Raw genomic sequence first — 27,247 nt, forward strand, 5'->3', positions numbered from 1 at the left:
ACGGCGTCGGTCCTTGAGAGGAATGGGGACGCAGTGGTCTTCTTGGTCTGACGTCCGAGCTGCCTTATCGGCGTCATCATTTCCAATGATACCGCAATGACCTGGTATCCACTGAAAAGAGATATCATGGCCTTTTTCTCTTAAGTGATGGACAAGTTCCGCGATTTCGCACGTGAGCTGATCGTGAGTTCCATGTCGGAGAAGCGACTGCACACATTGCAAGGCCGGCCTTGAATCGCAGAAGACTGCCCATTTTCTAGGACTTTCAGCATTTATCACTTGAAGCGCGTCGCGGAGAGCCGCGAGCTCTGCAGCTGTAGACGTAGTGACATGGGAAGCCTTGAACCGCTTGATTATTCTCATTGCTGGTATAACTACAGCGCCACTGGAACTGGTTGATGAAGTTGATCCATCAGTGTAGACGTGTGTGCAGTCGCTGTATTTCTCGTATAAGAGAAGTAAAGTTAGTTGCTTGAGCGCTGATGATGGCAAGTCCGACATTTTCTGAAGTCCTGGGATTGTAAGGTTCACTTGAGTACGGCGCATACACCGTGGAGGAATGGACGGCCTTGCCGCAGGTGTGTAACCTGACCTGAAAGAGGCACGGTGCGCGAAGACAGTCGCACTGAATGTCGTGCGGGGCCTATCTACTGGGAGACTTGGTAGGTGGTGGGTAGGGGTCCGGGTGAAGTGTCTTATGTCCACACGCATTGTTTTAATGCTAATGTGCGTTCTAATAGTGGAATCTTGAGCGACTGCAATAACTTCAGTCGTTGACGCACTCCGCGGTAGACCAAGACATATCTTGAGGGCTTGGGCTTGGATGCCTTGGATTATATTCAGGTTAGTTCTGCAGGTGTTGGACATGACCGGTAGGCTGTACCGCAGGAATCCAATAAAGATGACCCTGTACGGTTGCAGCATAGAGTGTATTGGCACTCCTCAGGTCTTTCCTGCAAGAAACTTAAACATATGGCAAATTACTGTCAGGCGTTTTTTCACATAATTCACATGAGGGGTCCAGGAGAGATTTTTATCAATGACCATCCCCAAAAATTTGTGACTCGTGCTGTACGAGATCAGTTGTCTGTCGACGGATATCACGTATGGAGACATTGATTTCCTGGTAAATGCCACCACTGCGCACTTTTCGTATGATATATGAAGTTCTTGTTCTCTAAGGTAGGATGATGTTAAAGTGGCTGACTTCTGAAGCCGCGCGCGAAGCTGCAGTCGCGTCACAGCCGACGTCCAAATGCAAATGTCGTCGGCATAGATGGAGAGCCTAACAGTGCCTGGCAGGATATCGGGGAGTCCAATGAGTGTTAGACTGAAGAGCGTTGGGCTGAGTACTCCTGCCTGAGGCACCCCACGGTTACTGTAATGCTGGGAGGTCGGGCCATCCTCGGTAAGTATGAAAAAGGATCTCTTATGATGTACATAGCCACTTATCCAGAGATAGACTTTGCCGCCAAGTCCTACTGCCTCTAATGCGTTGAAGATTGCTTCGTGCGTTACGTTATCGTACGCTCCTTTAACATCCAGAAACAGGGCTGCAGATAATCTTTTGCAGGACTTCTGGTGCTCGACGTACGTCACCAAGTCGATAACGTTGTCTATGGAAGAACGGCCACACCTGAAACCGGCCACCGCATATGGATCTACCTGGTAATGTTCGAGGTACCATTCTAGCTATGCTAGAACCATGTTCTCCATTAGTTTTCCGATGCAACTGGCAAGCGCACTTGGTCGGTATGATGCAATGTCTACAGGCGACTTGCCAGGCTTGAGCAGTGGAATTAGGCGACTGGTCTTCCATCCCTGGGGAACCGTACTTGTCTGCCAGGAGCTGTTGAACAAGAGCAGGAGCACTTTCCGAGCCTCTTCGCCAAGATCACATAGGGCACGGTAGGTTATACCGCCGGGTCCTGGTGAAGATGAACGCTTGCACAAGGCCAGTGCAGCTTCCAGCTCGTCCATGGAGAAAGGACTATCCATGCGGGGGTCGCGTGAAATCGGTGAGTGGTGGAGCGTCGATGTTGCAGCGGAACTAGTTTCGCCAGCAATCCTCCTGCAGAAAGCTTCCGCTACGTCAATCTCGCTGCATTGTTGGTGAAGGGCCAAATACTTAAAAGGGTGGCGCTGCTGAGGGGTTCCACGGAGACCACGAACAGTTCTCCATATGTGAGACGAAGGTTTTCGGGGATCCAAATATTCGCAGAATGCCTTCCATCTTTGAGATACAAGTTTGTCCATGCGACGCTGAATTTTCTTTTGAGTTCTTCTGGCCAACCTCAAGTCATGTACAGACTTCGTGCGCCTGTATCTTCGCTCTGCACGACGACAATGGCACGAAGCTTCTCTAGCTCAATGTCGTATTCGGTGCGTGTACACGTTCTCCGAAGCGAATGTTTCGCAACCTCTAGGGCACCCTTTATGATGTCCTCTAGGCTAGAGGGCAAGTCATCGCGACAGCCGTCTTCGACAATTGACTTGAACATTGGCCAGTCGATACATTGTGTGACGCCGGCCAACCTGGAGTCCGTAAACCCTTCAACCCTAAGATAAGTTGGTAGGTGGTCACTTCCCCGCGTTTCTATATCCGGAAACCACCTGACCTTTCTAGTGAAGGAGCGTGAAACAAAGGTGAGGTCCAGGCAGCTGCAGTAGGCAGTTCCACGTAGAAATGTGGAGCTTCCATCATTTAACAAGCGCAGTTCTTGTTCGGAGGCAAATGACACTAATCTTCTGCCTCTCGAGTTTATCTTAGAACTTCCCCAGAGATGGTGGTGGGCATTTAAATCTCCAGTAATCACCAAAGGCTGCGGAGTCGCTGTCGTGATTCGCCGTAACTGCTCGCAATCCAGCCGACTTGAGGGCGATATTTAGGCTCCAATTAATGTGAAAGTGAGCTTGCCTTTCTTCACTGTCAGACATACGTATTGGTTTTCTTGGTCAGGCGACACTCGATGATGGACATGCGTAAGATCACGTCGCATGAATACGATGATCTTGCTGCATTCTCTGTGGGTGGTGGACATGAAACACTCATACCCGGACAGTCTGATGTTATCTGATAGGGGCTCGCAGATGACGATGACTGGGAACTTATTCGTGAACACAAACTGCTGAAAGTCCGACATGCGCAACTTCAGTCCTCTGGCGTTCCACTGAAATATCGACGCGTTCCGGACTTTGTCATGAAACGACGGCTTCTGGAGAGCCATGATTTTAACCAAGAGCTGCAAGTACTGGACTCAAAGTGCCCAGCACCTGCAGCGCGCTTTGCGCAGACGAAGACTTCATGTTAGTAAGTATAACGCGAATGGCATTCATGAACGACCGCAGAATGTTGATGACCTGGAGATCATCAGCCAGCGTCGCTTCAACAGTTGCCGAAGCCGTCGAAGTCAGTGCGTTTTGAGGTAACTTAGCAGGGAATTGTGCCCTCGGTAGCTCAGGCCATTCTTCAGGATGGGCAAGCCTCTCCGCTTTCTTTGCTTTCCTTGTATCTGTCTTGGTGGCGCAGTGCGGTGATGCGGCATTCCTTCTGACGGTAGCTGGCGTGTACCTATCTGCAGTTGCGGAATTTCGTGAACGTTTTCAGTGTCGATGCCGACGTCGCCGAACAGCGGCAGCAGCCTCTCGGTGCGTTGAATTGTCCCGCACCATTCGTTTTAGAATCGCGAATTCCTTCCGCACTCGCGGGCAATCCTTTGATGATGCCTTGTGAGGACCACTGCAGTTAGGGCACTTTAGAACATGTGTGCTGTAGGCGTCTTCTGAATAGGACTCAGAGCACCGCGGGCACACGACGTTGTTCACGCAGACACCCTTCACGTGCCCAATCTTGCAACACTTGAGACACTGGAGGGGCTTCGGTACGAATGGTCGCACTGGATGGCGGACATGTCCTACTTCGACGTGGGAAGGAAGGCTGTCTCCTTCAAACAAAATCTTCACACAGCGTGTGTTTCCCAGTCTGAAAATCCTTGTAATGTAATTGCCTTCTGTAGTTGGCTTTATCAGTGTTGGCAAGTCGTCATTAGGGATAGCAACGTCGATGTCATAAATGACGCCCGCAGTGCCATCGCCGCCTGTATGGATCATTGATCGCACCTTTACATTGTCGATATCAGTTATATTAGGTAAGTCTTGTAGGGCGCTGCGATGTAAGACATCAACTGCCAGGACATTTTTCCGCGAGTTTATTCGCACGTCTTTAATCACATTTGGTGCGGTTCTCTCGAATAACGAAGAGAGGACTTGCATGTTAAGGAGCCGCAAATTGGTCGCCGGGTCCACGGGCATAAACAGCACAGTGTGCGGCCAGCGCAGCGGTGCACTCTTCAAGGTAGAAGCACTTGGCGGCGAAGATGCGTGCAGTAGTCTTCTTTTCGCTGATCTACTCATCACGACCTGGAAGTCATCGTCCGACGAGTCGTAGCTGTCCGAACATATCTCAGTGGCCTCGCTGTCTGTATCGCTTGACTCACTTTCACGTTTCCTGGACGCTAGCCGACCTGAAGGCTGCACATCAGGAAAGTCCTCGGGGATCGCTTCATCCATTGCCGCAAGGAGGGAGCGGCAGCTCCCAGAAATGCAGGGAAACAAAGCGAAAAAGTGGAGACAAAAGTACAAACGTTCTATCAAAGCTGAGCAAGGGAAACAGGCTGATAGTCGTTGGAGATTTTAATGCTCCCCATGTGGCCTGGGGTTATGCGGCCTCAGAGAAGAAAGGAGAAGATGTGCACAATGTAGTCCAACAACACCTCCTCACGCTACTCAACGACCCGCAGACACCCACGTGCATCGGCAACAGTGTATCTAGAAACACCAGCCCCCACCTCACATTCGTACACGGACTCAAACAGTATGAGTGGAGCTGCATGAACGAGAATCTGGGTAGTGACCATTATATAGTGCAAACGATCATCCAGCACCAGAAAGCAACGATGAAGATAGGAAAATCCAAGATCTCGGACTGGCAGGCCTTGTGCAAAGACGAGAGCGCCATTAATGCGACGATAGATGACACAGAAATATAGATCAGAGGAGTCGTGGAAAGAGCCGAGAAGTATACGAGGACAATACAACTGTCGCAAGTCACCCACGTGGTCAACTCCCACTCACTTCACCTATGGGAGGCGCGGAGGGGTCTCGCGAAACGTTGGCAGCGTAACAAACTCAAAATTTGAATCTCCAAGCTGATCAAGGAAACGCAAGAGCACCCTGAACAACTTGAAAGAAAGAACTGGCGCGAAACATGTAACAAGCTTCAAGGGACCTTAAGCAGCAAGCGCACTTGGGCGGTACTCAAGACTCTCCTATCAAAGAAAGAGACCAAGAACGCCGCAAAACAGAAAGTGCAGAGACTCATACACAATCACCCGGGGAAAGAGGAAGACATTATCAAAGAAGTGAAGGAGAAGTTCCTCGGTACGGAGCGGTACATAACTGTAGATTCGCACTTTGACGAGTATCGAGGCAACCCAAATATAGTACTGGATCGGCCCTTCACAGAAGCAGCAATCGAGAGGGCATTGAGCACGCTCACGCACAACACGGCGCCGGACTACGATAGAATAAACAACAAGACAATCCGTAACCTTGACGGAGCCTCTGTAGACGCGCTCTTAAAATACATCAAAGAGTGCTGGGAACATGGTAAAGTACCACCGGAATGGAAACATACCGAGGTAACCATGATACCTAAACCCAACAAGCCAATCAGCGTGCAGAACCTTCGACTTTTTCCAGCACCTCGTGTTCTGGAAAACTCTACGAGCACATGGTGCACAACCGCATGATCGAACATCTCGAAGACAACGGACACGTTCCAAACACCACGTCCGGATGTAGAGCTCACCTGTCCACGCAAGACTTGTTACTGCAAGTCAAGAAAAAAGTCATCGACAAACTGGACACGCACATCAAAAGAGCCATCCTCGCACTTAACGTGAAAGGGGCTTTCGATAACGTGTCACACGAAGCCATACTGCAACACCTCAACGTATATAACTGCGGCGAAAAGATATATAATTACAATCAAAGCTTTTTTGAAAGAACGCTCAGCCACAGTGGGGATAGGATACTTACGCTCTGAGAAATTTGACATTCCGCGAACGGGAATGCTACAAGGCTCCGTCATTTCGCCGGTGCTATTCAATCTGGCGATGAGCTCGTCACCCAAGCAACTGAAGCAAATAGAAGAGATTGGTCAAGGAATATACGCTGACGACCTCACCATCTGGACTACGGGAGGGTCGACAGGTAAACAGCAAGACGTTCTGCAAGGAGCGGTTGACACAACGGAAAAGTACCTGGAAGCATGTGGACTGACGTGCGCACCTGAAAAGGCGGAGCTCTTGGTGCTAAGAAAGCGCACAAGACGCTGACAACCGCAGCAGATACCAAACCCGGTAGTAAAGGTGGGAGGCATCATGATTCCGCAGGTTACGACGCTCCGCATCCTCGGACTCCTGATTCAAAAGAAGGGGACCGGGGGAGCAGAGTTGGAAAAAATTCAGAGAACAGTGCAACAAATAACCCACCTTATCAAAAGAGTGACGAGCAAAAGTCACGGACTCAAGGAAGAAGACTGAACGAGAATGATACAAGCACTGCTCACAAGCATGGTCACGTACGGGACCCCATACGTTGACATGAAGAACAGTCATCGCGACAAAATAAACGCCCGCAACAGAAAATTCTACAAAATTGCCTTGAGCCTGTCCCCCTCCAGGTCCACAGCGAAACTACCCCAAATGGGAGTCCACAACATGCGGGAAGAGCTCGTGGAAGCGCACAACGTCAACCAACTGGAGAGACTAAAGCTGACAAAGACGGGAAGAGCCCTACTCCAAGATCTGGGCTACCAAATCAAGGATGAGAGGCACGTACCTCAGCGTATCCAACACGAGATCAGAGACAAGCTACACATAAGTACCATTCCCAGAAACATGCTCCCGAGTACGACAAGGAAAGGAGACAGGCGAGAATACTGGCGCTCAAGCACATACTCGAACGCACCAATAGCAAAGCAGAAAATGTGAGACACAGGGACGCAGCTGCATGCAAAACAAACGACCGATTTGCAATCCGCGTGGCCGACGAAAAGGGCGAACAACTTACAGCCACATCCATACGTGCCAAGGACGCGAGAACAGCGGAAGAGCTGGGCATAGCCCTGGCCATCGCAACGTGCAAGAAGACCCTGGTTACCGTGGTGACGGACTCGCAAGAAGCATGCAGAAGGTATATGAACGGAAGGATCGGAAAGGCAGCACTTCAGGTCTTGAACAACACCGAGATAGAAGCAGCACAGGACACCAGGACACGTCTCTCTCGCGGGGAACCAGGCGGCGCACGCCGCGGCTCGAGATCATGCACGCCGAGCCATCTCCGACACGCAGAGAACACGGACCAACGACTGTGACGAGGATGATGATCTGATATCCAAGAAATATTCAGATATCTTGGCGCACTACAGGAAGCAGAGGCGTCGCTACCCGTCCGCGCATAAGACGATGAGTAGGGAACAAGCGGTAACCTGGAGAAGACTCCAGGCTGGAGCCTATCCTCATGGAACACTGCTGCACGCCACGTATCCGGGCACCTACGGGCGAGACTGCAAGTTCTGCCCGCCGGACACGCCCAACACCTTGCGCCATATGGTGCTGGGGTGCAGGAATAATCGAGAAGTGCCACCGCCATCATCTCCACCAGGCGATAACATGCAGAAAGAAGCGGATTCAGAGGAAGAATTGGAAGACCAGTGGGAGGCTCTGTTGGTGACGCAGGACCCTGACAACCAGCTAATGTTGGTGAACAGGGCTCGGGCGGCGGCAGCGAGCCATGACTGCCTGGACTGAGGGGGCCACCCACCTTTGGGCTCAAGAAGCCTGGTCTAACAATAAAGTTTATTTCTCTCTCTCTCAACTAAACGTGGAAAATAACGTGGCAGATTCGCCCTTGGTTGAGTCGAGTCACGAGCATGAGTGATGCCGTTTACATGTGTGCATAAAGACGTGTACCAATAAACCTCGCAGACAGCCTTCAACAGCGATATACATCGACGACTAAATTGGCTCCACCTGAAAACATCCACGCACCGCGACAGTGAGCGTTCAATGGACTGCCCAACGAATTTCGACAATAGCACTCGCGAGTTGACTGCAAAATGTGAAGTTCATTCACACGCAAAATACTGGCCAATTCAAAAGTAGGAGGGCGGGTTTTTTTTTTCAGCTCGGCGCGAGGCCAGTTCGATATCCGGGCGCTGACCACCTCCTCCCCCCCCCCTCCCCGCCTCGCTTGCGCGCCGTCTTTTCATTCCGGGAGTTGTGTCCAGTCGGGAGAAATATATAACGCGTGAGCAGCGTTTGTAACGTCTTCATCACGATGACCGCTGCAACAATCGGCGAGCCGGCAGTGCCCACCGCCGTTCACAGCCATAGACAGTCGCCACGCCGTCGCACTTTACAGCCGTAGCAGCCGCACCGTGTACAGACACTGTAGAGACCCAGAAAGCACGCAGGGAGAGCGGGCGACCTATGCGTGCTTTCCGCGCCAGCCGCCTTCCTCTCTCTTTTTTAATATTTCGTTCATATTTCGGTTCTTTTGCTAACGAAAGAGCGCGCGTCGCGCGCTTTGTCGCCCAGGCCGCCCCCACGTGAAAGGCGGATGACAAATTATGACCGATGGGTTTCATTTGTTGACAAACAGACACATAATATGCGAGCGCGCCGGAGGGGGCCCGCACCAGCGGCCTGCCTCGTCGCTCAATCTCTGCATATAGGAAAAGGCGAGGACAACGCAGGAGTTCAGTCGGCGTCGCATGCAAGAAGGTCAGTTCCCGAACGTGACTCTCTGTCGGCTCGCGAGCGCGCCCATTGTCCGGCACAGAAGCTCGGGACGATGTTCGGCCGTATGCCGTGTACTGCGCCGGACAGCGGCCCGAAGCGAAACTGATGTATGGGCTGCGGGGACGCTCATTTGCAACCGCTTGGGCGCCGCTGCCGCGGGAGACCACCGCCGTTGAAAAGGAGCTCGCGTCCGGGCAGCGACTGCCACAATGGATAGACCCGGGCCGGTCAGGCGCGCGAGGTCTCACTTCGTCGCTCTTTTGAGACGCGCAAATGGACGACAGCTCTGCAATCACTTCCCCTTCCAGCACCCTCCCCTTCGCCCCGACTCGCCCTCCGCGTGTTATGATCCATAATTTGCTGGCGAGCGCAGGCAGTGACACTGTTTGACCACGTGTTCGTTGGCCTACCCTGTAGGTCAGACGAGTGTGCATAACTGCGTGCCGTGTTCGTAGCTGAGCGCCTGCAAGGAACTCGGTGGTTCATCGTCTTAAAAGAGACATCGGAGGGCAACAATAAATCTGCTTGGACTTGTAGAGCATCCCTCCGAAATTCTAGACGACCGGGATAACGCCATGATTCTTTACCAATCCTATTCCTTTTGCGCGTCGGTCGTCCTGAAGGCGCTTAGCCAACGTTATCGGCAAGATCGGTTTGTCCAGAGCGGTGGGAATACGAAAAGAACAGAATCGAGCGAAAGAAGCTGTTACGCTATACTGTCGTTGATTCGGCGGAAAGAGTGTGATGATTATTGATAAACGAATAATGTCGAACTTCCATAGCGTTCGGTGCCTGTACATCTCAGTTCCATTGCGTCAATGTAATGTTATGGATTTCACAGCATTTTTACGTATTTGACCCGCTTGCGCACTGGAAATATGCATGCCTCAAATTTAATACGCGTTAAGTCTTTGGCTATTTCAGAATGTAATGCAGGCATCCTTTACCTATAAGCATTACAAGCAGACGCGAGTACGGGCGCTGTCAAAATCCATGACGTCATGGCGAACTGGCTTGCAGACTTCGTCGCCGCCCGTCTTTTGTTCACGCGTATTTTCTGGCTTACAAGGTGCAAGGGTGACTGTAGCCGAATCATTATTTATTAATGCAGTGTAACTTAATATTCCTCTTTGCTGTCCCTAGCAGTGTGAAACACGGGACAGTTATATAGATGAGCGCTGAAATATAGAGAAGTGCTGAAGGAAACACGGGGACAGGATAGAAGCCTTTGCAGAAGAAACTTCACTGAGAACTATGAATTTCAATGAACTAGCGCAAATGAACACGTTCCTGAGTCGCAGGTGTTACGGGGAACTGCGGGTTGTTCTCAGCGAGCAGTGTGGAGAGGTTGTTGGACACATTGGCACAAACTTCTCCGCCGAAGTGCAGGACATAAGCAGTGAGACCCACACGAGCCACCTGGAATCCTAAAGTCATACGCAGCAAATAAAAAATATCCAGCGTTGTGCACATGGCCCACAGCATTGGCATAACATTGGTGTCGCATGTACATGCAACATATGTATCCGGGAGCTATTAAAGGGACATAATATGAACCAAAGAAGGATCGCAGTCGGAATCTGTAAAGGATTATATCTATTGAATAAATGAGGAATTTGTAGAAATACGATGAGAAATTATCACCAGAATAATTATTGTTAGCTTCGCCAATTATTGTCTATTATTGCTAGTGTCTATTATTTGCTTTGTGTGGTGATGTGAGTTTGCGCTAAGCGTTTTATTTTGATGTTCACAGAGCATTATATTTCAGAATGTGGTTTTCTTATACGCTAGCTTTGTACGTCGCATTTTCATTTCTACGTTGCAATTTTCAAATGAATTATTTCGCTGCTGTTATGGCGTTGGTGTACACTTGTGAACATCTGTGGCCGAATTCACAAAGCATTTAGTTCGTAAGTGCTCTTTGCTGGACGCTTTCTTTTGTCCAGCATCAGCATTGACTGAAGTTTGTTCTTATGAATAATTATAACGTAAGAGTTTTTTCGAACATGGACCCTGGCCTGTAAAAGCGCTAAAAAAGAAAGAAATATTGATTGACTGACTGATTGATTGATTGATTGATTGATTGATTGATTGATTGATTGATTGATTGATTGATTGATTGATTGATTGATTGATTGATTGATTGAAAAAAATTGCAAGCATTGGATGCGTACAGGCTGACGCAGGACGTGTATTTGTAGGTCGCTGGGAAAGGCTATGGCGTTGCAGTGCACTGTTAGAAAGAAAAAGAAAAGAAAAAAAGCTCCCTAAAATTACAGGAACATCGTACGTTAACGCAGCCGCGCGAGCGCCGTACCTTCCGCATCCTGTATAACGGGCTTCAAAGGCTCCGAACTCGTTTCATAATAAAATTTTATTTTGGGGTATGAAAAAGTAGTTATGTTTAGTGTGAGTGATGTGGTGAGTACCGGTACTGTCTGCGACTGCAGGAAGCCCATTCTGTCAGTTTCCTTAATGCAGCATTAAAACTTCAATCGAACTAACTTTTCGCTCGGAACTTGCGCGACGGCGCCACCGCGCGGAAGAACAAGGCCAGGCGCACGCAAGTCTGGTTTCTGTGGTGGTTTCGGATGTGCGAGCAGCGGCGGCTTGGGCTTCATCATTTCCGACCTTTTTCGCCGCTGCAAGGCCCAACCGTGCAGCCCTGCGGATTCTCCGGCTCCTGTCAAAGGACTGCACGGTAAGTTCGAATGAACTTGAATTCTTTGTTGTGTCAGAAAGCTGTTCATCTACGAACTAGTGATACACCGCCTTCCGGTGAGCCTGCCTTTCTATATGGCACGCTTCCTTGCGATACGTTAATATTGTCACGTAGGTGACGGTGAGCTGCCTGGCTCGCAGGCAGACAGAAAGGGACACTGCGTTGGTGGTAAACTTCAAGAGAGTTTATTGGGCGAACTGGTGGCCTAAAGCAAGCGAACAACTCGGTGACGGCGAAAGCAGCAAGCGCGCCTACGGCGTTCGTCGGACTGAGCCAGCGCAAGCGGTGGTCCCATATTTATACATTTCGCGTCCATGATCGAAACGCGTGAAGTGACGCCGCTCGCGTCCCTGCAAGCCGAAATAAATGCGTGTGGCAATATATTCTACAGACCTCATGCGCGTGCGTTTATGACGTTCAGTCGTCGCCATTCTTTCTGGGCATGCAACTGAACGGCGTAGCTTGCTCTATCGCCCCTGGGAAGTTCAAATGTGTCGCCGAATCACCCGCCGATGCTTGTGTGTCACTTCGTCCAGCCGCTCGTAGAGCCGATATATATAGTTGATGTGCCTGCGCGGTGGTGATTTGCATAGTCTGTCTTTGCACGAGTTTGTATCGGCATTGACGGCGTGCTTGTGTCTCCTGCGTATACCTCACAACTACCAATAATAACGCGCGAAAGCGTGGCCAAAGAGCCCCCCCCCCCCCCCCCCCCCCCGCACCTTCTACTGGCGCGCCGGCGTTAGATTACGCGCCGCTGCTCAGCCGGACGCGTTCGACACAGCACGATTATCTTCTGTTCGGGCATCGCACATCGTTTCTAACGCTGGCGGCAAACGAGGCGCTGGTAAGACTGCGCTACTTCGACAAAAGCACCACTCGTAGCCGCGCGCTTGCCTGCACGGATCAAACGTCTTGTTTATATCGATATTTTTTTTTTCCTCACACATGCGCCTGCGGGCGTCGTTCCGCACAAGGCGAGGCGTAAGGGAGAGCGACTAAGCGGCACGGCAGGCGTGCACACTTTATAGGGAGCACGGTTGACTTTCATGACGTCACGCGCAAACTGTCACAAAGAAGACGAAGTGGCATGGAGGTGCACACGCCGAGTGTTTCAAAGAGCTGGCTGGCTTCGGAACGAGAGAAGTGTGCATGGGGTCGTGGCCTGACGGTTTAAGCGCCGGGCTGTAGGGCTCGACGACCGAGGTTAGATTCCACCGTCGGTCACACATTCAATTGCGCGGGGCTGTATAAGGAGGCTTCGTTCAGACAGGTGAAATCCAGGTTGGTAGGCTATAGTAGTGCTTTCGCACTAAAATAAGCAAGGAAAGCTAACTGCGTTCTTGATTACTTGCGTTGTTCCTTGATACTCGCACCGCTCTTTGTAAAACTACTAGCATATTCGACAAAAGTACGACCGAAAATAATATATTCCTAATATATTCTAATTTATTCCTAATATATAAATATAGTCTGGAATCCTCGAATCTATTTAAAGCCCTAACCTACACTTATGTATAACGAATATTTCTACTAAAATAGCATGCCCTTAAAGAGTGACTTTCACTAAGAAATAAGACTCGAAATTTCAGGCTTTTTCTTTGTACTTAAAATTCTTCCTCTCTTAACTCAGCAGCTTTGCTTGTACATCGCCACTGCGCCAATGCGCATCTTTCATAAAAAGACCACGTATCTGCTGCCCGCACGTACTTCTTTGCACCGAAGTGCTTCTTCATTCAGACGGCCAGGAATGGAAATGATCTCGCTGATCAAACTTTACCATTTCAAGGCCACGATAGAAGAAATTTTTCTTTACGGAACCCGAACAGCGGGTGTTTGAGGAATTAATAAATTATTTGAACAAAGCAAATAGTGGGCATTCCACAGAGCTAACACGGATTATGGCTATGTATTGTCATAGATAGACTTTAGCTTGCTTAATCGCCTTGCTTTTTATAACACGGCACTGCTGTAAAATGTGTGCTACGGTTGGCAGTTCTCACTTTTTTTTCTGCAGAAGTCCCTTCCAGCTGGGACTCGCCCAGGTAACACTCCAATGTAACACTACATAGTATTGTCTTGTCTGTTTATGTCCTGCTATTTTCACAGATTAACCACAAAAAGCAGGTAGTGATAATCTGAAGGGAGCATGTGAGCCTAGGCTGTATATTTTGCAAGTTGTATCCGTAAGTAACAGTGACATGTATTAGTGTGCTCAATCTCTCTTACCCTTATTGCACAGATAGCATTGCCTGTAAACAGTATTACTCAAGGAAATGATCACAAGGCAGATTTATTGGACTAGCGTCTTTGGGATTTTCCTTTCATTTTACTGGTTTTGACTTCTCCATCAGAAAGACAGCATGCAGTCTTTCATTTCTCGTCGAGTTACATTGAAAGTATCACTTCTTCTTTGCTGAGATTTGGCAGTTTCAAGCTGATAAGTTATCATAATCAGATTACTTCTTGCATATATAAGAACAAAGTTTTCGTCCCGTCAATGACTGATTATGCCTGTTAAGAATGCAGCTACACAAGCTGTTCATGCTTGTGTACCATCATGGCTACACGTATTTCCATTGCAGTGCAGAATAGCTTAGCATGAATGCCAAGATTTGGATCGATAGATAATCGTATGTGGTTGCTGAGATCTGTGTTCATCTTAAAAGAATGATAATAGTGTTAGGGGCTGAAATTACGTGCCAGACTTAGTAGGTGATGCGGAATAAACCTCGGATTATAAGTTAGTTGTCACAGTTGTTTTTTGCATGGGTGTTTTGATTGCATTTGTCACCTGCCTATCTCATACTCATTACAAATACTTCGTTGTGATATGCGAAGAAGAGGGCAAACGCCTGCAAATGAATAGAAACAAAGGAGCGCGCTCAAAGGCTCTGGCGGCTGGCGCAGATAGTGTGATCTTCAAAAATAAATAGCGCTCGGTGAGTTTCATTTTTATTATTGCTTGGTTGAATTCAGGTACTGACACGCGTTTCCTGCTTTTCATTTTGTCCTGCTACGATGGCCCAAGACTCGTGTTCTTGTTCATGTTCTCCAAATACAGTACAACTGAAAAGTGACTTTCTTGTGTTTTTTTTTTCCAGGGACTATCCTGTCTAATTATGTAAACTTTATGGAGTATCAATTATTACTGCATCAAAAACATTTGCTGGTATTGGACAGAAAAGGAGAAAGTTCACCAACAAAAGTTTAGCTCCTGATACCCATACGATAGCCAAAAAAGTGGTTTTATTCATTATACTGGCTAACATATTTCTTTTCTAATGAACTTTTGACTATATGAGTTACACTTTAATCAGACTACCTAACAGATGGATACAACACTGGGGAATGCTGCACAACACAGAAGGAGTCGCACACACGAGCACCTGTAGCAGTCGCTTGCGTTGTGATTCCTTTTCTTCCGTGTATTTATTTTTTATTATTTATGACGTTTTTATTATTTATCAAAGCTGCTGTATAGCACAGGAATCATACAAATTCATTACGGTGTCATTACAGCCACGATGTCTCACAAGTGAGATCCCTCATGCTTCAGTTACCGTTCCGACCCTGAACTTGCATGTTACATTTATATAACCGTTTACCATGGTACGGCGTTGACAATGTCGGCAGGTAATTACGACTTTAAAAGTTTTCGTTCGTGGTACGGCAATGACAATGTTAAGAAATACTGCGGCTGCAATGGTAATTTCTTGTGGTAAGGCATTTGTAATGTTGGTAAATAAGCAGGGCTTCAGATGTTTTTGCTTGTGGTACGGCAGTCGTAATGCTAAGAAGCACTACGGCTTCAAAAGTAGTTTCTGGAGTTATGAATTGGTAATGTTGGCTGGTAACAACGGCTTCAGTAGTATCATGTATCATTACGGGAACTTCCTGGCATCAATGGTTTGCAGGTTGCTATACCGTAATATGACGGGATTTTTTCGACAGTGCGGACTTCAATAGGCTGACATAAAGATGACGACGTCGTTGTCATTTAAGTAAGTAAATTGTTTATTTGTGATCAACTAGGTAAATATGAATACAGTTTTACCATGAAAAACATGGAAAATTCGTGAAGACTGCGGGCGGGGGTGATTACTGTCACTTTGATTTAATAACCTCATAGGCATTGCAATGACGCGAAGCCCGGTAAATGAATACGGATATACGAGTAAACACACTTTTAAGCGCATGTCCACATGGAAATTGCGGAACACACAGAACATCTCCAAGTATAAGATAGCCGAAATCAAATATCGTTCATCGCTGGGTTAACTGACGCGAGCATGAACAGTTCGACATGAACAGTCATGCTTTTAGCCCATTAAACTACTGCTTGAGGAGTCACTGTCACATGATTAAGTCGACTAGGAACGCATGTATTTTTTTTCTGCCCCGATGACTTCCTTTCATTGAGTGCCAGGGTTGACGGCAGTCAGCTCCAACCAACCTACACACGGCCCCGCTTCGGACATCTGTGCAACCTAGCGCAAACGCCCCGCGTGTATCCGTCAAGATTACCGCTGACACATGGTTTAAATGCTCTTCAAGGTGTTTTCTCGATACATGCATATATGCATGACGTCATACACTAACATATCTGCGCTGCAGACCTCCTTTCCCGCCCCTCCCCCCTCTTCCATTCTTCAAACTCTAATATAATGCACTCCAAATTCGGCTCCAGATATTGCTATTTGCCTGAAACCCTCTGCGCGCGATGTTATGTAACATGATATATTACGTAACATAAATACCTCGCTCTCCTGGGCAGGGTATTAGATGAGACACTGTCCGCACTGTTTGTTTGCTACCGTCACCAAATGATATAGCTAGCCCTTTGGTATTACACAGTCCCAATGATGATGACAAAATGTGCTTATTAAGGGATGGCTCGAAGGCCTATAATGGGGGATAGGAAGAGGAGGGGGGAGGCGTATTCAGAGCCGTCCTAGAAGCTGCGCGTCCTTATAAAGAAAGCTTTTACTTCCTCCGCCGTCACACTGTGTAGGGTAGACAACCGGACGCTTTCGCGTTAAACTTCCTAGCTTCCCTTATTCGTGCTGTCTCATAATGTGCAATAAGTGTCACGTGCCTTATTTTACAGCATAATGATTGTTAAGGGCGGTACAACACGAACAATGGTTACAGTAAGCAATGTTCAGGAATGGTGTGGAGATGATGAACAAGGGAAGACCGAATGGACACACACGACGGCAAATGACACCACGTCGCAGTTGGAAAGCCATTTATAATGAAACCGCACTGTAGGATTGCCCATTCTTTTCATGTAACAACGAAATACTCGTACATGTTGTAATGAACACTTGTTTCATAGATCTGCGTGAATCAACACATCGTCTTTTCAGATAGGCTTCCCACAGTAGCAATGCAAACAGACTGTCCACACTGTCAACGTCAATAATTCTCTTCCTCTTCCGTTCCTTTGCTCCTGGCGTAGAGCATAGCAGGCAAAAGGAGTTGACCTCAAGCCGACCTCTGTGACACTTGTTAAATAAATTTCAGCACCCTCGTACAACTGCTTCTGCATAATTCGAAAGAACCCTTACTATTTTTCTATGCATAGAGTAGGTTTTTGAGGGTGGCTGTGTTTAAATATTGCAGTAGTAGGAGGGACGTGTAATGTGTTGTCTCACTCGTAGTTATATCAACAGCGTCTTTAAGCATAAGGAGCCGATGTTGCGAGAACGGAGACGAGGTGTTGCCCTCTCTACAACGGCAGGACTCTCGAGAGTCGCTGCTATGCCAAGAATGCCGTATTTCGGAGGACATACCGAACGTATGTCGTGCTCGCATCCGTTACTCACGTCAGAGGCGGTTTCTTCTGGTTCGGATGAAATAATGCCCTCGGCTTGGGTGGTGCCCTCGGCTTGGGTGGTGCCCTCTCGCGAGATTTCACGTGACTGGAGCCGGATGATAGCGCTCCAGACGCAATGCCAAGCAAGCTGTTGTATTAAAGTGCACTGACATATATTCTACATCACTGTTGTCGCATAGAGCAGTGCCAGGAACTCTATCTCCCGTAGACGGCAACGCGTCCGTTGCTATACCTGCAAAATCCCGCGAAGGTATCTCCGAAAATGATCACCGAAGAATGCCACCTCCTGATCAACCCTTGTGTGTGCGTTAAGCGCGCCGAAGACACTAATGGGGCCCCCACCACAAGGCGACAATAAACGTTGCCATTATCATTCAGTAGGTGAGCGAGTGTGCGCCTGCTTGTGTGTTCATAGAGTGAGCGCCGCGTAATCGTTGTGTCGAGCATCATGTCCAAGCCTACGGCGATAGGCTAACACCTGTTGCTTTCATCAATGCCACTCTTTCCCTCTCTCTCCGTGTCCAGCGGCACTGATCGACGGAGGGAATTCGGCCCTCCACAGTCAAGATCGAGACTCTAAGCCGCACTCCCTAAAGGGTTGCAGAAAATAGCTCCTAGCTCCTCTCACAATCACTCTCTCTCTCTCTCCCGGGACAAGCGTTGTCGGTGCTGCTGACCCGGTCCTGCCACACTGCAGATAGCACAGGAAGCGCTAGGAGACAATTTTTTAGAGTGTACCCACGTGTCGCTGTCCAACGCTGCAGGCTCTGAATCACGCGTGACCGGCGTGCACGGCCCAGCGGTTCCAGCTGCGTGTCCGTCGCTGCTGCGATAAAATTTTACGCTTCGCACGCACCGCGTGCATGAACGTGGAACGCGTTCCTATATCCTGTCCTGGTAAAACGCTGCAGCGCTTCCGAAACCAATAAGGCTGCATATTGCGCGGCCGAACCCGCAGAGTTGTTCGCACTGCAAAACGAACGACGTCTTGTGATTGGCCAATACTTCGGCGTTGGCTATCGTGATTGGCAAACAAGATGAGTGCTGTACTATCACTTAGTCCATGTCATATGTTCAGAATAGTTTTTAATTTTGTACATCTATGTGCAAACGGCAGATCGCGTTGAACATGTATTTCTCGGCAGGAACCATTTAGAGGCAAGACAAACGATAGCCAATCCATCCAAGCTAATTATGTTTTTTTAATTCCTGCCTAGCAAGAATATGAGAATTAATCTTACAATTATAAATCGGTATTGGAATGTCACAAGCTGTTCTCATAATGCTTACAAACTTGTGAGTTCGGTGTCTGATCTGCTGGCTTAAGCAAGGCTGCACGCTATTCTGGGTCGCGTTGCTTGGACCGCGTAACCCGCGATATGCCAGCGCCCGAAAATAGACCCTGCACCGTGCTCGATGTATACGTTTTGCTGCTCGTCGCTACGACACGCGTTCGAATCGCGAAGGAACGTTAACCAAGATCGGTCGCGTTAACTTGCGTGCTGCACTAGTTATTTCCGAAAGAATGCACGGTACAATATTGCGCGCTTGCTGGTGGTACCTCGGGAGGCACGTACCACACTGTCTTTTGCTGTCGTTGTTTCTATTTCTCGTTCCCCAAGCGCGCGCGTCTGATTAATCCCGTCAAAGGCGCGCAAAAGAATCAGCGGCATATTTATATGCGCGTTCTGGCTTTTGCATACGCTGTATCGTATTATTGTTACAAATTATGTAAACATAAACTTCATTTACATGAACTTGACGTGAGCGGGTCGAGTCAGAAGATGAGCTGACCCAGCCATCTTGTCAGCCTTGATTGGCTGGCACGACTGCTACGGCCACTCTGATTAGCTCAAAAGGCCCCCATTACGAAATTCGACACCGTGGCAGAATTTGGCAATATCCAGGGGTGCTATAACGGAAAGCAATTCCAAACTGTTCCATCCCATTTCTGCAGTCAGGCCTCCACGATTGGCCAAAAATTTTTCGGGCCACCTCAACTGCACTTGTTTGTCGCGCGACGTCAGGAAAACCACGAAATCTCCTCATTTGATACGACGTGGGCACACTGATGGTGCATGAGTAGACTGAAGCAAAGGAAAATAATTATTTTCACCTCCACCAGATATGTTACGTAGGAAGACGCAGACGGAAAGCTATGTACAAGTGTGTTTACAAGGAAATACGCCTCACTTGGCCAAGAGGCAACAGCCCGCGCTAGCTTCTAATCGTCGTCGTCGTCGTCTTCACACTGCTCGCCTCTTCGTCATCGCAAATACTGTTCCGTAGCACTATTCTACGCCTTTTTAGCCATCCGCCCTCTGCAATTGGTCAAAAGTTATTGGGCTGCGTCCACTTCACCTGTCTGCCACGCAACGTCACAAGAGCCGTCAGAGTGACATGCACGCGATAAAGATGCATTAATGGGCCGAACAAAAGTGAATTTGTTTTTCAGAATAGCCGGAAACTGCCCGGTTGCGAAAGGAACAGAAAATGGCTGCCCGTGGATCGCTCTGGCACTGGCTACTCGGAGCTGCCGAGGACGGTGGATTTATTTGCGTATAACGATATATTTGGGTGGCAGTATTCCGTTGCCGAGCCCTTTCGGCAACTACACGACATTGCTCTGCCAAATTTTCTTCGCTGAGAATCCGTTTTAGCTGCATTTTTACCGTTTCGTTGCACGTCGCTTCGAATTTCTACCAGACGCCGAACAGCTAAGCAAGGAGAGGCGGGCCAGTCACAGACGCTGGCAGCACCCTCCTCTTCAGTTAATCAACATTCGCTGCTCTATCCCGCCCCCACTGAAACCCTCTCCACCTCTGCATGCTCCTCGCCTCTGGAGAGCCAATTAGAAAAAGAAAAGAAAGAAACCTGTCAAGTATGGCAATGCTATTCGCTTTGCAAGCAGACAAAAGTGGACTCCTATAAGCGAGGAGAGCGTTTCATGTGGCCCGTTCAAATAACGTTGTGAGTCACCGCTCGATTTTCACGGCGGCGGTTACGTAAATTTGACGTCATGAGATTGGAATAAAAACATATTGGACTACTTTTGCATTACAAGTCCCCAGAATAACACTCCTTTTGTCCATGCAAAAAAAAAAAAAAATCCGCTTTGTGTCTAGACATCACGATAACGCCTTAACGTATTCTGGACAAATATAACTCAGAACAGATTGAACTCGTTACCACATAAATGTTCGTCAATTAATTTATATGAATAGAGGTATGTTTCATTCGGCGTAGAGGTTTAGTGTAGTGTGCATGCGACATATATTGCCACTGTCCAGCGTCAACGAAGACGAGCGCAGCACGTCTTGCTTGTCTAACCTTGCATGGGGGGAAGACGCTTCTCAGCATGAAAACTTATCAACTAAAAACTTAAAAAAAATGCCGCTAAATGGGGATAGACGCGGTAATACACCTGGAGAAAGCTAAGTTATAAGGGAAAGGTAGGGAGGTGAACCAGGCTGAGCCCGGTAGGCTACCCTGCAATAGGGAAGTGGGAAAGGGGATTGAAAGAGGTGAGGTACCAAATTTCGAGGGTAATTGGAATTGGGAACGGATGCCAATAAGGTAAACAGGATGGCTTTAAGGTTATAAACATAAATGCGTGGAGCATAACCAACAAAGCCGATGCATTCGAAATTGTGGTCTTCGAACATGAACCTGACGCTATTGTCATGACGGAGACATGGTTATATAACAATATCAGAGATGCCGAAGTTGTGTCCATTGGTTACAAAGCATTTAGAAGGGATCAAGGAGGAAGAGGTGGTGGTGTAGCCATATTAGTTAAGCAAAGCGTATTGTGTACTACCCTCCAACAATCGGATAGTATCGAAGCTGTATGGATTAAGACTAAGCTTGCCGATCGAACAGTATACATTGGAGGTTAATGTGGGGCCCCAAATACTTGTAAATACTTGTAAATACTTGTATTTATGGAAATAAATTTTAGAGAGGGAGACAATATCATTCTCCTGGGTCACTTTATCTTGCCGGGAATGAACTGGAGCTCATACTCATCCGGGGAGGTGGGCGTGGCTAGTTGTGAACAGCTTTTAGACTTTGCGTTCTCTTACGATTTAGACCAAATTGTAGGAGAACACACCAAGCTATGTGATACAACTTCATCCGTTTTGGACCTTATTTTAGTGTCGCATGGATTGGTAGGGCTTTTGACAGACTGCCATGTAGAAGACGGAATATCGGACCATAATATGTCAATAGCCACTTTCAGTATGTCTCCATCCCCCTCACTGGGTGACCAAAAGGAAAGAGTTTGGAATTTTCAACCCACAGATGATGTGAATGTCTTCTGAATGTCTTGATGTGACTATCTTCAAAGCTCATTTGATAAATTGAGCAACTTGTATTAATCAGACGGGAGTACTGATGATTTATGAAACTTCTTTTACGATGTAGTAACTCATTGCATGGATCACTTTATTCCCAAGAAAAATAAGAAGTGCGGGAAGACAAATCCTTGGATGAATCGAAAACTTATTCAGGCAAAACCGAAAATTAAAAGCAAACGGAAAGCATGTTCTAAAAATAGCAATAAAGATGACAAAACATCAATTAGAAATATGAGGCATGAATTGAAGCGGCTAATCAAGGAGTCGAAAGACCGATTTTACAAAGTAACAATGAAGAAGTTCCTCTCAGAAGCACCGGCTAAGTTTTGGCGTTATGTAAATCCGCCGACTAAGCAGTGTTGTTATAATGCTGAAATTAATGATGCTGAAAGGGCTGATCAATCTAATCTTGTCGTCAGTTTTTACGAAGGATGATGGTGGAGTGGCTAGCGTTTGCGAATTCTCTCCCCGCCCTGCCATTTCGAATGTTGAGATAACTGAGGAAGGGGTTTAAAGCTCTTGCTCAATATAAACACTAAAAAGATCCCTGGACCAGAGAATGTTCCTGATGAATTCTTAGTGAGGTATGCTGAGTGGTCGTCTAAGTTCCTTACAAAAATGTTTAATTCCTCAGTAATGAATGGTTCTTTGCCTATGGAAACTAGCGAGAATAGTACTAGTTGATAAAACCGGGAAGACTTCAGACATTAACAATTACCGACCAATTTTTCTCACAAGTACATGCTCTAAACTCCTGAAATACATCATAGCCGAACACTTGTCACAATATGTTGAAATGCATAACTTGTTGTCTCCTGTGCAACATGGGTTCCGTAAAGGACTATCTGCGATCACACAATTAGTTGAACTGGTTCATGACGCTTCACAAACGATAAGTTCCCGCGCACAGATGAACCTCATTTATTTGGATTTTGCGAAAGCGTTCGATAAAGTTTCCCATTCCAAACTTTTGCTCAAAATTAAAACAGTGTTTAAGAATCCTAACCTCACAAAGTACCTCGTACTTACAGTGCCGTCAGCAGTACGTTCAAATAAACGCGCATAAGCCCACTCTACAACCGTTGTGATCTGGAGTACATCAGGGGAGTGCCCTAGGACCTCTTTTATTTCTTATTTTTATTAATCACCTCCCAAACCTCATTTCTGTTCCAATAAGACTATTCGCTGGCGACTGTGTTGTTTAAAATAGCATAGAATCTTCCAGTGACCAAATTAAACTGCAATGCAACTTTGAAAACATTAGGAAATGGTGTCATGACTGGCAAATGGTTATAAATCAAACTAAATCAGTAAGTATGTCTATTACAAGAAAAAACGTTTCTGCAATTTTCTTATAGTATACATGGCAACAAGCTTAAAAGGGTGGAGGAGCTAAAATATTCGGGATTATTATTTAGAAGCGACTTAAGCTGGAATAGACATGTAGAGGAAATAAGTAAAAAGGCGAATAATGCGCTTTGGAATTTAAGGCGAAAATTACACAGAGCAACCACTGAAGTTAAATACTTGGCCTATAGAACACTGGTCAGACCTATTGAGTGCGCAAAAATTATCTGGGATCCTTACACAGGGGTAAACTGAAAGAAACTGGAAAGGATTCAGAGGTTAGCTTCTCGATTCATCTTCAACAAATATGGTCGTCTTCACGATCCTTCAAAACTATGTCAGCTTGCAAATATTTCCAATTTAGAATTAAGGATTAAGTATGATAGGTTGAAATTCCTGTTCATTATTCATAATTAAATAAAAATTATTAAGACGAACCACTTTGAAATTTCTGCTAATTAAAGTTTTAGACACCGCCACAGCATGTATATTTCCCGTCCAGTGACCCGTAATGGTACACTTAAATATAGCTTCTTTCCTATAACGATAAAAGACTGGAACATGCTTCCCAATTTCGCAGTTCAGTCTGCTTCTTTTAATAATTTTCTCGGTAATTTACATGCTGTAAATTATTCCGAGAGCGCGGTGCGCTAATCATCTGAAATTTTATTATGATTTTGTTATTATCTGTGTATGTTGTTCTTATTTTTACATGCCTCAAGGGACATTGACTGGTTTTTCTGCTTTGCTTATGTCAATGTATATGCACCGCAATTTTTTTTGTGCGTTGTATTCAGATGTTTGTCATATGTATTGCGCGCTCTGCCTAAACCAGATGTGTTGGCATTGCTTGCTTTATTTTATTACTTTCCACTCCTGTAATGACCCTATAGTGCTGACAGTATCAATAAAGAAAGAAAGAACTACGAGGTGAAAGAAAAAAAGAAAAAAAAATGTTTATGGTATTTATTTTCTAGGACACAGAGACAAGCGGGAATGTCCGTAACGCCTAGGGTTACACAGGCGAAGGCGACTGAGGTCAGAAACGTGTGGGGCGTTACTCGGAACAAGCTCAGATGTCGGTCTCCTCAACATGTTGACAAACCGCCATAATATTCTTGTCGCAGTCTAACGCCTTTCTTCGTTTGGCTTGCATTCGAGGAAAAGTTTTAAATCGACGCTGCCTTTGCTTCTTCCTCCCACTTTGCGGCTGCTGGCTGCATCTGTCGTGCCGATTATCCAACAATTTTAGCCACTGGCTATGTGCCACTTGGCACGTGGCAGTGGGTATGCGGACCTTCTTGGGCAATTCCTCTGACTGGGTGTGTGGAACAGACAAGCGGAATAAGAGGCAAGAAGTAAAGATGCCGGCAACAAAGAACTGAAGAAGCCGGCTGGCTACCAAGAAGTGAACAATAAGTCGGCAACAGAAGCAGCCCAAGTGTGGTGAAAAAACGTTAATTGAACAAAATGGGACCAAAACGTATAATGAGGGAGGATGTTGATGTTGATTATGAGTTCTTTTCAACATTGACCGTTGTGCTACACATAAAGAAGTAGAAGGGAAGTGAATGGGGGGGGGGGGGGGGGGGGGGGGTTCAGTAAGCATCAAAAAACGGGAAGCAGGGACTTATTATGTTTTCATTGCGAACCATAGCCAATCCCTCCTCGCGCGTGCTTGCCATATGTTGAAGGCCACAACAACAACTAAAACAACAACATCAAAGAATGCTTCGCTTATCACCAATTCGCACGTATACGTGTATAGGATAGACCGATTTCTTTTTGTTTTCTGCGCGTCCCAATTGCGGGGTTCAGCCTAGAATCGAGGCCTGCCTGGATTAAAGTTAATATGTTATTTCCAGTGTTTATGCGACTAGAATCAGTCGTCGTGTTCAAAACTCCATCGGGACAGTTCCGTGGTTTCTTGCGAGGTGAGGCGCAAGATTACTTGTATGGCTCGCAGAGCCGTTGTGTGCACGTCAGATGCAGAGGAGACGCAACGAGTGGGGAGAGAGAGACAAATACACAACATTGCGAAACCGTTGCTTGGTTTACCGCTCAAGGAAGAGTCTTTTTTTTTTTTAGATCTTCTAGCGTCTGTATATTTTAGCTTTGCAAATCGGCGATCTCATGCACTTTGCATTTAGTTGCTTATAGAAAGAGAAACAAAAAGAAAATAAAGTCGCGATAAACAGCCATGGCGCTGCGTAATCAGCGTGCTTGAATGACGGCGTAGAGCAACAGAACAGCTCTTTGCTACGACCTTATTTTCAAGGCAGTAAAGAAAACATTTCGCAAAATAAGTCTATTATCGTCAGGTACTGAACAGCCCATACGGTGCCGTGCGAGGCGTATTTCTATATGTTGCCTGAAAAATAGGTTGTTGCTTTTTGGTGCCGCGTTTCAAGTCTAGAGTACGAAAAAAAAAACCAGAAAGAAGTAATTTTGTTCGAGCATCGGCTGCTGGACAAGGTATAAGCGCCCACGCAGGTTGATCTGGTAGAGACATTTTGAATGCTCCCGTACCTCGCTTCTTTTACGAGGCGGAAGCATCACAGACGCCTTAGAGAGGTTTGTTAGAGGACGTCGATGGGCACAGCAAGCGAGATTCAATGGAAAAATTCGTAGTTCGAAAGATCCAACTTCACAGTTGGCTGGCCTGTACAACAGTAAAGGAGGGAAAACTGTATCACAGCGCTCTTGGTCTTGCTGCAAGTGAGCGCGAAGGAGCGTGTTACTCAAACAAAACAAAACAAAATCAAATAAATGAAAACAAAGTAAAGAAGGGAAAATGGAAGAGAGAGACGCACGAGATGCTGGGTCGAAGTAGCGTACATTCTCCTTGCACGAAGCTGCTCGTACTATTTTCTGGCGCGAGCTTGCTTTATAGGACACAGTGTGCAGGTTTCCCCTAACTTACTCAACGCCATAGCTCATTGGGTAAAGAGAAACCGGTCAGGAAGGGCAGTGCAATTAAACATGTATGTGGTTGCAGTCGCCGTATACAGTAGATAGATAGATAGATAGATAGATAGATAGATAGATAGATAGATAGATAGATAGATAGATAGATAGATAGATAGATAGATAGATAGATAGATAGATAGATAGATAGATAGATAGATAGATAGATAGATAGATAGATAGATAGATAGATAGATAGATAGATAGATAGATAGATAGATAGATAGATAGATAGATAGATAGATAGATAGATAGATAGATAGATAGATAGATAGATAGATAGATAGATAGATAGATAGATAGATAGATAGATAGATAGATAGATAGATAGATAGATAGATAGATAGATAGATAGATAGATAGATAGATAGATAGATAGATAGATAGATAGATAGATAGATAGATAGATAGATAGATAGATAGATAGATAGATAGATAGATAGATAGATAGATAGATAGATAGATAGATAGATAGATAGATAGATAGATAGATAGATAGATAGATAGATAGATAGATAGATAGATAGATAGATAGATAGATAGATAGATAGATAGATAGATAGATATAGATATAGATATAGATATAGATATAGATATAGATATAGATATAGATATATATAGATAGATAGATAGATATGGATAGATAGATATGGATGGATGGATATGGATGGATGGATGGATGGATGGATGGATGGATGGATGGATGGATGGATGGATGGATGGATGGATAGACGGACGGACGGACGGACGGACGGGGAGGGCACCTTTTTCATTTCGGCTTTAATATTGCTCATTTCTACTTTAATATTGTTTTAATGGTTGCTCCAAGTGAGTTCTGGTACTTTTTACCTTAAAGCACCGAAAGAGTCGCGGCTGTTTAAACCACTCTTTCAAGTGATTCAACCAGTTCGAAAGCGCTGTGAGCGCTTCACTACACTTTAGCGTGGTGGAGAGGATACGCTAGCGCGACGCCTAGCGTGCCTGCATTACCGTATTGCTGTTTGCCCATTCGCTTTTATGAGGGCAAAGAACTGATGGTCCGGGAAAAACAGCTGCTGGTGTCGACATTAAGAAGACGCCCTGGTGCACTTGTTGGCATGGTAAGGCAGGTGTTGATGACCGCTGCGTGATGATTTCA

At 46.5% G+C, this 27,247-nt stretch overlaps 1 long non-coding RNA gene across 1 annotated transcript in view; it reads left to right on the plus strand.

Annotated features, from left to right (window-relative positions):
- Positions 1-10,838: 10,838 nt before the first annotated feature.
- LOC140217311 (uncharacterized) overlaps positions 10,839-27,247 on the plus strand; it is a 198,295-nt gene continuing 181,886 nt past the window's right edge. Inside the window, exon 1 of the long non-coding RNA XR_011893801.1 lies at positions 10,839-11,571. This is a non-coding gene — a long non-coding RNA (uncharacterized lncRNA). The remainder of the gene's footprint in view (positions 11,572-27,247) is intronic.

This window comes from Dermacentor andersoni, chromosome 4 (assembly GCF_023375885.2).
Source record: "Dermacentor andersoni chromosome 4, qqDerAnde1_hic_scaffold, whole genome shotgun sequence".
Taxonomy (NCBI): domain Eukaryota; kingdom Metazoa; phylum Arthropoda; class Arachnida; order Ixodida; family Ixodidae; genus Dermacentor; species Dermacentor andersoni.